Source organism: Oenanthe melanoleuca, chromosome 1A, assembly GCF_029582105.1.
Source record: "Oenanthe melanoleuca isolate GR-GAL-2019-014 chromosome 1A, OMel1.0, whole genome shotgun sequence".
Lineage (NCBI taxonomy): Eukaryota > Metazoa > Chordata > Aves > Passeriformes > Muscicapidae > Oenanthe > Oenanthe melanoleuca.
Genome location: NC_079334.1, coordinates 9,959,915 through 9,970,345, shown reverse-complemented (window position 1 = coordinate 9,970,345; position 10,431 = coordinate 9,959,915). Strand labels below are relative to the sequence as shown.

The following is a 10,431-nucleotide window of genomic DNA, read 5'->3' as shown; positions in this document are numbered from 1 at the left end:
TTTTTCCTCTTTACATCCAAGAAGAAATTCTACCCTCTGACTGATTTATATAATGGTCTTTAGCTGAGGTAATACTACAGTAGATTAACTAATGCAGATAACAATCCCTTAATTACTGTTTTTTGTCTGCTGAGTATCAACGTTTCAGAAACTTCCATCAAATTGTCAAATTTTATAGTGCTCAGTCACACTGGCAGAAGCTTTTTATTTTTTCCCCATAGTATATCTTAGAAGACTGATAAAGTTGTATGCTATTTACCACCCCCACCACCCCCACCAACCTCCCCCAAAATCATGTTCTATAGCTACCTCCGGGAATACTGCAGTCAGGTAAAATGGGACACAAAACCTACACCATAATATCTCTTCATTTTTTAATAATATTTTGGTGAGGCCCTGGCACAGGCTGCCCAGAGTTGTGGCTGCTCCATCCCTGGAAATGTTCGAGGTCAGGTTGGACAGGGTTTGGAGCAGTCTGGGGTAGTGGAAAGGTGTCCCTGCCCAGGGCAGAGGTGGAACTGAATGAGCTTTAAGATCCTTTGCAAGCCAAACCAGTCGGTAATTCTATCATATTATGTTTCTTCATGTAGTGTGGAACAGAAAACTGCTGCAAGGTACTGCTCCAGTGGCATAATCTTACATCTTTTTCATTGTGTGACTTCTAAGGTACTATTCATTAAATATCTATCTACTAGACACTGATACTGTTGTATTCAAAAAGAGAGTCGGCAGTGAAATTAACCTGTTGTTTTCCCAGTTCATCAGAATGTGTCATTCACAACTCAGCTGCTTGCCCTTACTTTGGCCTCCTTATGCCATGTCCTCACAGAATGGCACCTAGGGGCACTTATCTCCTGGTGCCCAGGGCAGGGCTGGTGTGATGCTCACTGTCCTGACAGCTCCTGATTCATTTCCATACTTTCAGTACAGGAAGGACAAGGAGCTAGTGGAGAAGGGCCACAAAGGTGATGAGTGAGAAGCAGGTCTCTGATGAGGAGAGACTGCGGGAGCTGGGTCTGTTTATTCTGGAGAAAGAGGACTGATAGGGGACCTCATTAATGAGGATAAATATCTCAAAGGAGTGCCAAGAAGAAGGACCAGACTCTTTCCAGTGGTACCCATCGACAATATGATGAGCAATGGCCAGAAACTAAAACACGGGAAGTTTTATGTCAACATGAAGAACTTCTTCCCAATGATGATGGCAGAGCACTGGGACAGCTGCCCAGGGTGTGGATTCCCCTTTCTGGAGAAATTCCAAACCCAGCTCTGTGCCACCTGCTCTGCACGACCCTGAGGTTGGACTGGAGGATCTCCAGAGGTCCCTTCCAGCCCTCAGGACCCTGTGATTCTGGGATGACACTGAAGGGACGCCTCTGGTCTCTGCCACGCTCCGAGCCTACGGTGGGGCTGGGTGAGCGAACACGGACCGGGAACCACGGGGCAAGGGGCAGAGGCTCCACGGAGGGCCGGGGCGGCTCCGACACGGGCTCCGGGAGTGATCCGGGGGTGATTCCAGCCGTGATTCCAGCCGTGATTCCAGCCGTGACTCCAGCGGCTCCCCGCAGGGACAGAGAGCGGGGGCGGCCCCGAGCCCGGCCGGGATGAGCAGCAGCGCCCGGGGCTGCGGGGGCTCTTCCCAAACACTGACACAGCGGCTTAGAAAGTTTACAGAATAAATACTGTTTACTCTCGAAAGGGAGCTTTCCACAAGCCACGCTCAGGTGGTAACAACTTGCATCCTTTATAAAGCAAAACTGACATGGACCCGCCTATCTAATCCACGCTCTCCGCCTACCTAATGCATATTTATCCGGTGATGCAATCTTACGCAATGCTCCAAACACAAGGTTGTTTCCTTCATTAAGCAACTCGTATTGTAGAAGTTATCTGACGCCATCAGTTGCGTTTACACAAGGTGAGACAACCCAGCCTGGGCACAGACAATTCCTCTCGCAGGCATCAAGGTGACCTCGGCCGCGGGGAGGGGGAGGCGGGAGGCGGCCGGATCCACATCCGGGTGAGGCCGCGCCGGCGGGCGGGGAGCGGGGCCGGCCCGGGACAGGCCGGAGCGGCGCTGGCCCCGGCTGGGTCACTGCCCTGCCAGCCTGGGGTCAGAGCCCTGCTAGCCTCGGGTCAGAGTCCTGCTGGCCCCAGGATCACTGCCCTGCCAGCCCCAGGTCAGAGTCCTGCCGGCCCCGGGTCACGGCCCTGCCAGGCGGGATCACTGCCCTGCCAGCCCCGGGTCACAGCTCTGCCAGCCTTGGGTCAGAGCTCTGCCAACCCCGGGTCACAGCCCTGTCAGTCCAGGTCAGAGCGCTGCTAGCCCCGGGGGTCACCACCCTGCCAGTCCAGGTCAGAGCCCTGGCAGGTGGAATCATGGACCTGCCAGCCCCGGGTCAGAGTCCTGCTAGTCTCGGGTCACAGCTCTGCCAGCCTGGGGTCAGAGCCCTGCTAGCCCCGGGGGTCATAGCCCTGCTAACCCAGGTTAGAGCCATGGCAGGTGGAATCATGGCCCTGCCAGCCAGGATCAAAGACCTGCCAGCCCAAAGTCACAGCCCTGCCAGCCCTGGGTCACATCCAGGAGCTGCACTGACCGAGCGGGCAGCACAGCCCAGCCAGAGCTTGGCTGCAGAGATGGACCCTTCAAGGTCCGACTCTACCTGCTGCCATTCTCCTGCCTCCACCTGTTTGCTCCTGCCACCACCTGCTGCTACCTGCCTTCACTTACCCTCACCTGCCTTTTCCTGCCTGCACCTTCTTGCACCTGCCTTCTCCTTCCTTCATCTTTCCCCTCACCTATCTGACCGTCCGAGCCTTCCCTGTGCTGCAGCACTGGCAGTGGTGTGTGGCACTGGTGATGTCCTTAGTGATGGGGCAGAAGGGTTACTACAAAAGGGGATTTTAGAATTAGTTCAGAGGAGTAGCAGGGGCCTGCCTTCCTTCCCTGCACGAAATTGATGTTCCTGCGAACAGGAGAACCCTTGGACTAGTTCTCTAGCCCAGACGTTTGGAAATCCTGGCTGATAGTTCTTTGCTCTTCTGCTTCCAAGGCCAAACTGTACATGGCCAAATTTTCAAACATTGTCCAGGATCTTTTAGTTGTGATGTTTCCTGTGTGATTTTTTAGAGTTGCGTGGGTGCCTAGTATCTGTTACTATAAACAGAGTTAGGTGTTAAAGTATTCCTGAAAATCTCTCAGAATCTTCAGGCATCTAAGTCACTTTCTATAAATCTGGTCTTTAAACATTTTAGGAGTTCTGATATCTGTAATAGGGTTGATTGTGTCCTCTTGATACCTTGGTGCCTGAGCCCACCCTTCTTTTCTGGGATATTGTCATGATGAGCTCTGCCTGCAGCTTTGTTTTTTGTCAAGAGACTCTAGTTTCATAAGCAATTTTTCTTTTCTATTTTAGCAATTCTTTTTGCCTATCAATTGCACACTGTGAATGCATCTTTTGCCACTTTACTGCAGAATTTTAGTGGAACTTTGGGCAGTTTTTGTCACAGTGCTTGAACACCTGTTTCAGTAGACCTGCTTAATAGTTTTTGTTCTCAGCATTTCCTGGCTGTTTGCCTTTCTGTTCTTCAGATTTTGCTCTTCCACATATATTATTCAAATATATGACCATGGTGTGAGTGCCCCCACATCCATGGCTTGACTGTCTGAAGTAAATGTTGATGCAAGTGTTGTAATTACTTCCTTATTTTTCCTTCAGGGGCTCTCAGTTTCTCACTCCCTAATACTGGAAGCAGACTGCTGACCATCCTCAAACACAGAGTGCAGGGCAGACAGTGTCTGTTGAGTGCAGTAGTGATCCTCATGGTGATAGGATCTGAAAGAAGAAAATCACAGTAGTGTTCTAACAGGTGATGCTTGGATGCTCAATGAAGGGTAGCCTCTTAAAGAGATTCTTAAGAGTATTTTGAAAGCAAGTCAATTAAATACAGGAGATAAATTTATGTGCTCTGTGCCTCAGTGTGTGAATAGTTCCACCAGTAACCAGTTTCTGCTGTTAGTCTGGGACACTGAAGCTGAGATGGTGTTTTACTGTAGCTCAGCTATAGAAGTGGTGGGTGGGGCACGTGAACACCCGATTAAGGCAATTTGCATTAAAATAGGGTCTATTTGGATTTGTTTTATCCAAATCTTTCTCTGACCATTGCTCTAATAAAGTTTAAGGTTTCCTACCAGTTTGACTCTAACAGGAATGGTTGAAAACAGAGCATATCAGCTGACACATTTGCTTCTGTCATGTTCACACAGAATCCTTCATGAGGATATGGAAACACAGTGATGAGATTGTGCCTCACTAGAACTCCCAGTGCAGTTTCAGTCCTTTTGCAATAAATTAGGAGCCCCTTGACTGTTTTTCTACGTGTCTTTGAACACAATGAGGTGTTGGGCCAGCTCTTTCAAATTTCTTTCCAAGTGACACAACTACTTGTCACCAAGCCAGAGCTTGGTGAAGAGTACCTGTTATCTAGGCACTGTTATCTGCTTCTGTGGTGTCAGGCTGATGACAACCACACAGATTTAGAGGTGTGAAGGTGAAGTTATACTATGAAGCATACTTCTGGTCCAGAGGAGCAATTGGATTGTAATCTCAAGGGCAATAACTCCCCAAAATTTTACAGAACTGTGCTGGGATAGATATCTAAGTGTGTGTGTGTCTCTGAGCACTTGGCTGGGTTCCTACTGAAAAGCCAACTTCCAGGAAAGCTTGTAACCCCAAATGGAAAAAAAATTGTGGTGTGATGGAAATACACTTTCTGTCAGTCCTTAAATGTAAAGTTCACAGCACCTTTCTGTGCATGTTCAGGTACATGAGGTGTGGTTTGTGAGCAGGGCCTGATTTCCTCATGTGTGGTGTAATCTGCTGCTGTCCATCTGTGCAGTTCATCATGCTCAAGTGCCCTTACAGACGACTCCTTTCTGCTCATGGAAAACTAATTTGGTCATAATAATGAAGGAGAAAAATTCTTGCTAAACCAGTCTTGATACTCACAACTTTTTCAGCTGGGTTTTTCAGGTTGGTTTTTGTTTATTTGTTTGCTTTTGTGTAGGGCTTTCCCCCAGTACACTCCAAGTCTCAGACTACAGACTAAATTTTAAGTTATGTGGACTAAATCTACTTTTAAGTGCTGTGTAACTGGCAGATCATCTAAAAAGTGTTTCAAGGTGTGTTATGGGATTTATCAGAAATTCAAAGTTCAGGACTTGTTTTTGTTTTTTCTACTTTATACTTCTAAAGACTTACGTAGAAATAACCCTGCTGGTGTTAGTAAAAAAAAACAAACCAAAAAAACAAAAAAACAACTTAAATTTGTGGGTTGGATTTATCTTTTCTGCTAAGGCCTCTCACAACCCTAATCTGCCCTCATGACTTTGCATGCTTTAAGCAAAGGTACCTTCTCTCTAGACCTGGGTCTCTACAAGTAGTACTATTTTTACAGATAAAAATTAAGGGATTTGTAATTTTCTTAATGTAGAATCATATTATCTAAACTTACTTAGCATACAATAGGATTTTTATTACTTTGTCCTGAAAAGTTTGGGATTGACCAATGTTAAAAACTGCTTTTCTGACATAGTAGGCTTTTTTTCCTTTTCATTGTTCAGTTGGCAGATTTATTTTAGGTGTGACTGAAATGAATTTTGGGGATTCTGTCCACTCTTTCAATTAAACCATTAAAATGTAAATTCCATTCTAGGGAGTGGTTGGAGAAAAAGAATTACGTGCCCATAAATTTCTTTCTAAGTAATCACAGAGGACTTTCTGAATTAAGAAAAAAGTGAATTAAGTTTTTTACTTACATGTATTAGTAGCAATGGATGTTCCTCAAGAGGTTTTTAGGGATGTAATTTTTATAGAGTTCTGCAGTTTTCCAGCAGCTTTGTGTGACATCTGTGTCTGCCTTAAGTTTGTTGGGGTGCATGAGGCTTACATTTCCTGTGATCACCTTGTTACAGACACTACCTAGTAAACTTTCCCATCTTTTGAATTACAGCTACAGGAATGGGCATAATATTTATAAAGTCATTTTGGATCCTCAGAAAGAAAAATATTTATCATACCGATATAATGCCCATAAGAGAAAAGCAGGTTTTTCTGTTTGTCATTAGAATGATAAAAACTCAGATTTTGAATGTCTTTCAGAGAAGAATTTGGAAATGGATTTAGCTTAAGATATGTCATGTGTTATATTTGCAAAAGGTCAAAGTTCTAGTTTTAAGAAAATCGAGCCCGTCTAAACTATAGTGCTAAAAAAAAGACCTAAAATCTCAGGCAGTTTGTGGAACTTAGTGAAAATGATCTAGGGCTAAATCCTGATTTTTAGGATTCCCACAAACAACTCTAGTGAGTTTTGGAATGTAGAGTTTTCACCTATTCAACACTTTCCTTGATTAAAGAACCAAACTTGAACCTCCTTATCTGATAACATATAGCATCATAATACTCAAATATTAAAAAGGCAAGTTTTCACTTGCAGTGAAACATAAGTCAGGTTTAGACCCATGCTTCCATAGACCCCTTCTTCCACAGACCCATTCAGATCCATTCTTCCACAGACTCCAGGAATATTCCTCTTATTTTAGTGCAGTCCTGGAAAAGATGGAAAATTTTTGTGCACATATATAAATTGATTTTAGATGACTGTGCAACAGTAATGGTTGGGGCCGTTTGTTTGCTTTTGGAAAAAGTAATTAAAATAATTAATACTGATAGCAGAGGTGGTTCCAAATTGAAAATCCATCTTTCCTCTGGATTATAAGGCTGTATCAGATGTGTACAGGGAAAAGCAATCTCTGCTGGAGGGTAGGTTGCTTGTAGGAATACAGTTGGAATCTGGCACTAAGGGCAGACAGTATTTAAAACTTGGTATCTTTGGAAATGAAGGATTTAGGGTGTGCAAGCACATCTTGAGGTGCAAAACATCCAAACTCAAATTATTCCAGATGAAAACTAGTAATTTCAAGGCTGTAGCTTTGGATCTGTTACTAGAGCTGTTGCTTTTCCTTCAACAAAGGGCTTAAAAAGGGATTTAATGTGCTGTGTTATTTATAGAAAAGCAGTTCACAGGGACATTGCTATCAGTGTTTGAGCATGCTGGCTGATTGTGGCTCAGGTTTTGTATGGACTGGAGAATTGCACTCTGGCTATGAACCATTGCATTCATGAGAGCTCTCCTTTGGCTGCACAGCCACACCAGGGCACAGCATCTTTGGATGAAGATGAAAAATTCACAAATGGCGATCATCTCTTTCAAGTGACGACGAGTGTGTGTGAAAATGGAGTGGAAATTCCATACTTCAGTGTGGATTTCCTGTGAGGAGCAGCTGAGGACTTTGGGTTAGTCCAGTTTGGAGAGAGGGAGGCTGAGGGGTGCCCGCCATGAGGGTGGCCGCGCAGGGCAGAGGCTTCCTGCTCGGTGGTTGGTGTCCCTGCCTCGGAGGCACTTGGACAATGCCCTTGCTAATGTGCTCCAAATTTTGGTGAGGACTCAGGCTGTTGGACCAGATGATTGTTGTAGGTCTGTTGTTGCTGGAACTGTTCTGTTCTGTGAATACTCTGGGGAGGGGATGCAGCTGTGGGAGAGGATATTGAATAAATATGAGCTGAAAGGGATGACAGATGCTTGCTCTAAGCTGTGGACTTTTCAAGGAAATGACTGCTGTAGATGTCCTTGCTGTTGCACTGTTCTTTTGGGCACATCAGCTGGAGGCAGAAGAAATCTGGAAGAAGATGAGCAGGTTTAGAGGTGCTTCATCCATTAATAATCATGCTCACAAAAAGAGAATACAATCTCCTGCAGTGAAACAGGTTGCTTAACCTAGCCCTGAAAGCAGTTTAACATTTAAAAACCTAGCTGAACAAACCCCCTTCATCTGGGAAGCAGAAACTAAAAATCCATTGCATGAATTCATAAACAGTTTGATCTCAATATACAAGATTGTGAAAGAATTCTTTGTAACAAGCCTTAAAATTAGAAGCTCCTAAGTAATTTTTCTGTCTCCTTGCCAGGTGTTTGTATTCAAGTGAAATGATTCCACATAAAATTTGAAGATTTGAAATACAAAACTTCTAAAGGTTTAGAAATTATTTTGTCTTATTAACTTCCATTAGGTTGTAAAAAAATAAATGTACCAAATATTAAAAGTTCATTCTGTGTTTCCTTTATGTTTATTCTGTGTCTCCTTAAGGTTTCTGAATAAAGTGAATGCAGGTAAAAGCTATCCAATATTCTGTGTATTGTTGCCAAAACTTGGTCTTGTAATTCTTTATTCCTCATCAAATACTTTGCCAGAACCCACTGCTAGAATTTTTTTTTATCTTGAGGCGGGTTTACAGAAAGATGGAATTGCTTTACTTTGAATTTGTTTTTGTACCCATTTATATTAAATACCTCTGTTTTCATTTAAGTATCTTCTATTTATTGCAGAACACAATGATGTATGGGATTTTTTTAAAATTTCTTAGGAGAAGAGACCTACAGTCAAGTTCTTTGTGCTAGGCTTGCTTTTTTCAAAACTTTAACAACACTTTACTATGTTACTGTTCTTGAGCTTAGCATGTGTGTGTAGAGAGAAATAAAGTGGAAATCCTGTCTCTGAGGATTGGAATTTAGTGTAGATTTAGATGGAAACCAAAATATTTTAACATGCCAGTTAAGCTTTTAAAAGGACTTTCCATGGGGTGCAGCTTGTGAAACAGTGTAATGAGTTTCTGAGGTTTCCATACGATGCACATGCCACAGTCAGCTTGCTTTTAGTTCATAAGTTGCCACAGTGAAAAATCAGTATCTTGGCCTGATCAACCAATCAAACAATAGATTGAAGAAAAGTTGTACTTTGTTTGAAATCTTGTTGGAATTGTTAAGGTTGGAGAAAAGATGGTCGGGTCCAGCCATTAACCTCACTCTGCCAAGTTCACCATAACCCATGTCCCCAGGTGCCACATCCACACATCTTTTAAATTTGGTTGGTGGCTCCACCACTGCCCTGGGCAGCCTTTTCCAGTGCTTGACCACCTTTTTGGGAAGATTATTTTTCCCCAATGTTCCATCTAAGCCTCTCTTGGCGCAGCTTGAGGCTGTTTCCCCTTTGCCTGTGCCTTGTTCTCTGGGAGCAGAGCCTGAGCCCCATCTGTCAGGGAGTTGTGGAGAGCCAGAAGGTTCCCCCCAAGCTTCCTTTTCTCCAGACCAAACATTCCCAGCCACATCAGCCACTCCATTCCCAACACTCTGAGCCTGTTCACCCAGCCATTTCTTTTACCTAGAAAAGATTGCTCATGTCCAAGCCAGGAGCAGCCAAATCTCGAGGTGAAGACAATGGAAAAAGATGAGTTGTGCTAAAGTCCAGGTAAAAAACAGCCAAAGCCTTTCCCTCATCCAAAGCACAGGTTACCTTGTCACAGATCAGATCAGATCCTCCTTCCCTCTCTGTAGATGGGAGGAATACTTGCTAATGTCCAGCCAGCTGGGACCTCCCTAAAGAGCCAGGACTGCTGGTAGATGATTGCAAGTGGCTCTGTGGGCTCTCTCAGCAGTTGGCTCAGCACCCTCAGGTGGATCCCTGACATCTCTGTAGATCTGTGTGTGCCTGAGAGGCTCAGCAGCATCTTCTGGAATGTGGGGCACATTCTGCTCCCTCTCTTCCAGCTCAGGGCTGGGTACCCTGGGGACACCTGGTCTTACTACTGAAGAGTCAAAGACAGCAGCAATATGTCATTGTTTTCCTCAGTCTTTCTCACTGGTATTTTCTTCTGCTTCCAATGAGGGTGGAGATTTAGCCCTCCTTTTCTTGCTGTTGTATTTATAAAAGAATTTTTGTGTTGTCTTTTATGGTGGTAGCCAGGTTAAGTTTCATTTGGGCTTGGGCCCTCCTAAATTCCTCCCTGCTGAACCTCATGCCATCCTTGCAGTCCTGTGTCCCCTCTGCTGTGTTGTATTTCCAGCAGACACCCAGTAAAAGGGCCAGCAATCATGAGACTTCTCCCAGTCCTTTAGAGAATATTTCATCTGTCTCTTCATCCTGGCTGGGTGGGCTGTAACATGCTCCCACCAGGACAGGATATCTGCCTTGTTCACCTTTCCTCTGATTTTACCCAAAACACTTTCTGCCCCAGCACCCCCTTTTTTCTTTCTTTTTTTTTTTTGTTTCCTAGACAAATTCCTGCACATTTGGTTAGCACTGATGGACAACAGCATTGTAAACTGACTCTAAAGGGATCTCAGAAACTGAGTTTAAACTGAGTCACTTTTGTTTAATCCACTTAAAAATGATTCTTATAGAAATTCAGGATTAATCACAGTGCAATGAATGATAAAATGAGATACTAATACTCTGGGACCAGATTAATTTTATTATTAGGAGCTAGAAATTGGTTCTGCATTAAGACTTTCATAAATGCTTTTTCTATTTAAAAA

At 44.1% G+C, this 10,431-nt stretch overlaps 1 protein-coding gene across 2 annotated transcripts in view; it reads left to right on the top strand.

Annotated features, from left to right (window-relative positions):
- Window positions 1-1,521: 1,521 nt before the first annotated feature.
- The window catches only part of CCDC91 (coiled-coil domain containing 91), a 114,004-nt gene continuing 105,094 nt past the window's right edge, over window positions 1,522-10,431 (top strand). For both annotated transcript variants that reach the window (XM_056481895.1, XM_056481893.1), the window contains exon 1: window positions 1,522-1,918. The gene's annotated coding sequence lies outside the window, so the exon portion shown is untranslated. The remainder of the gene's footprint in view (window positions 1,919-10,431) is intronic.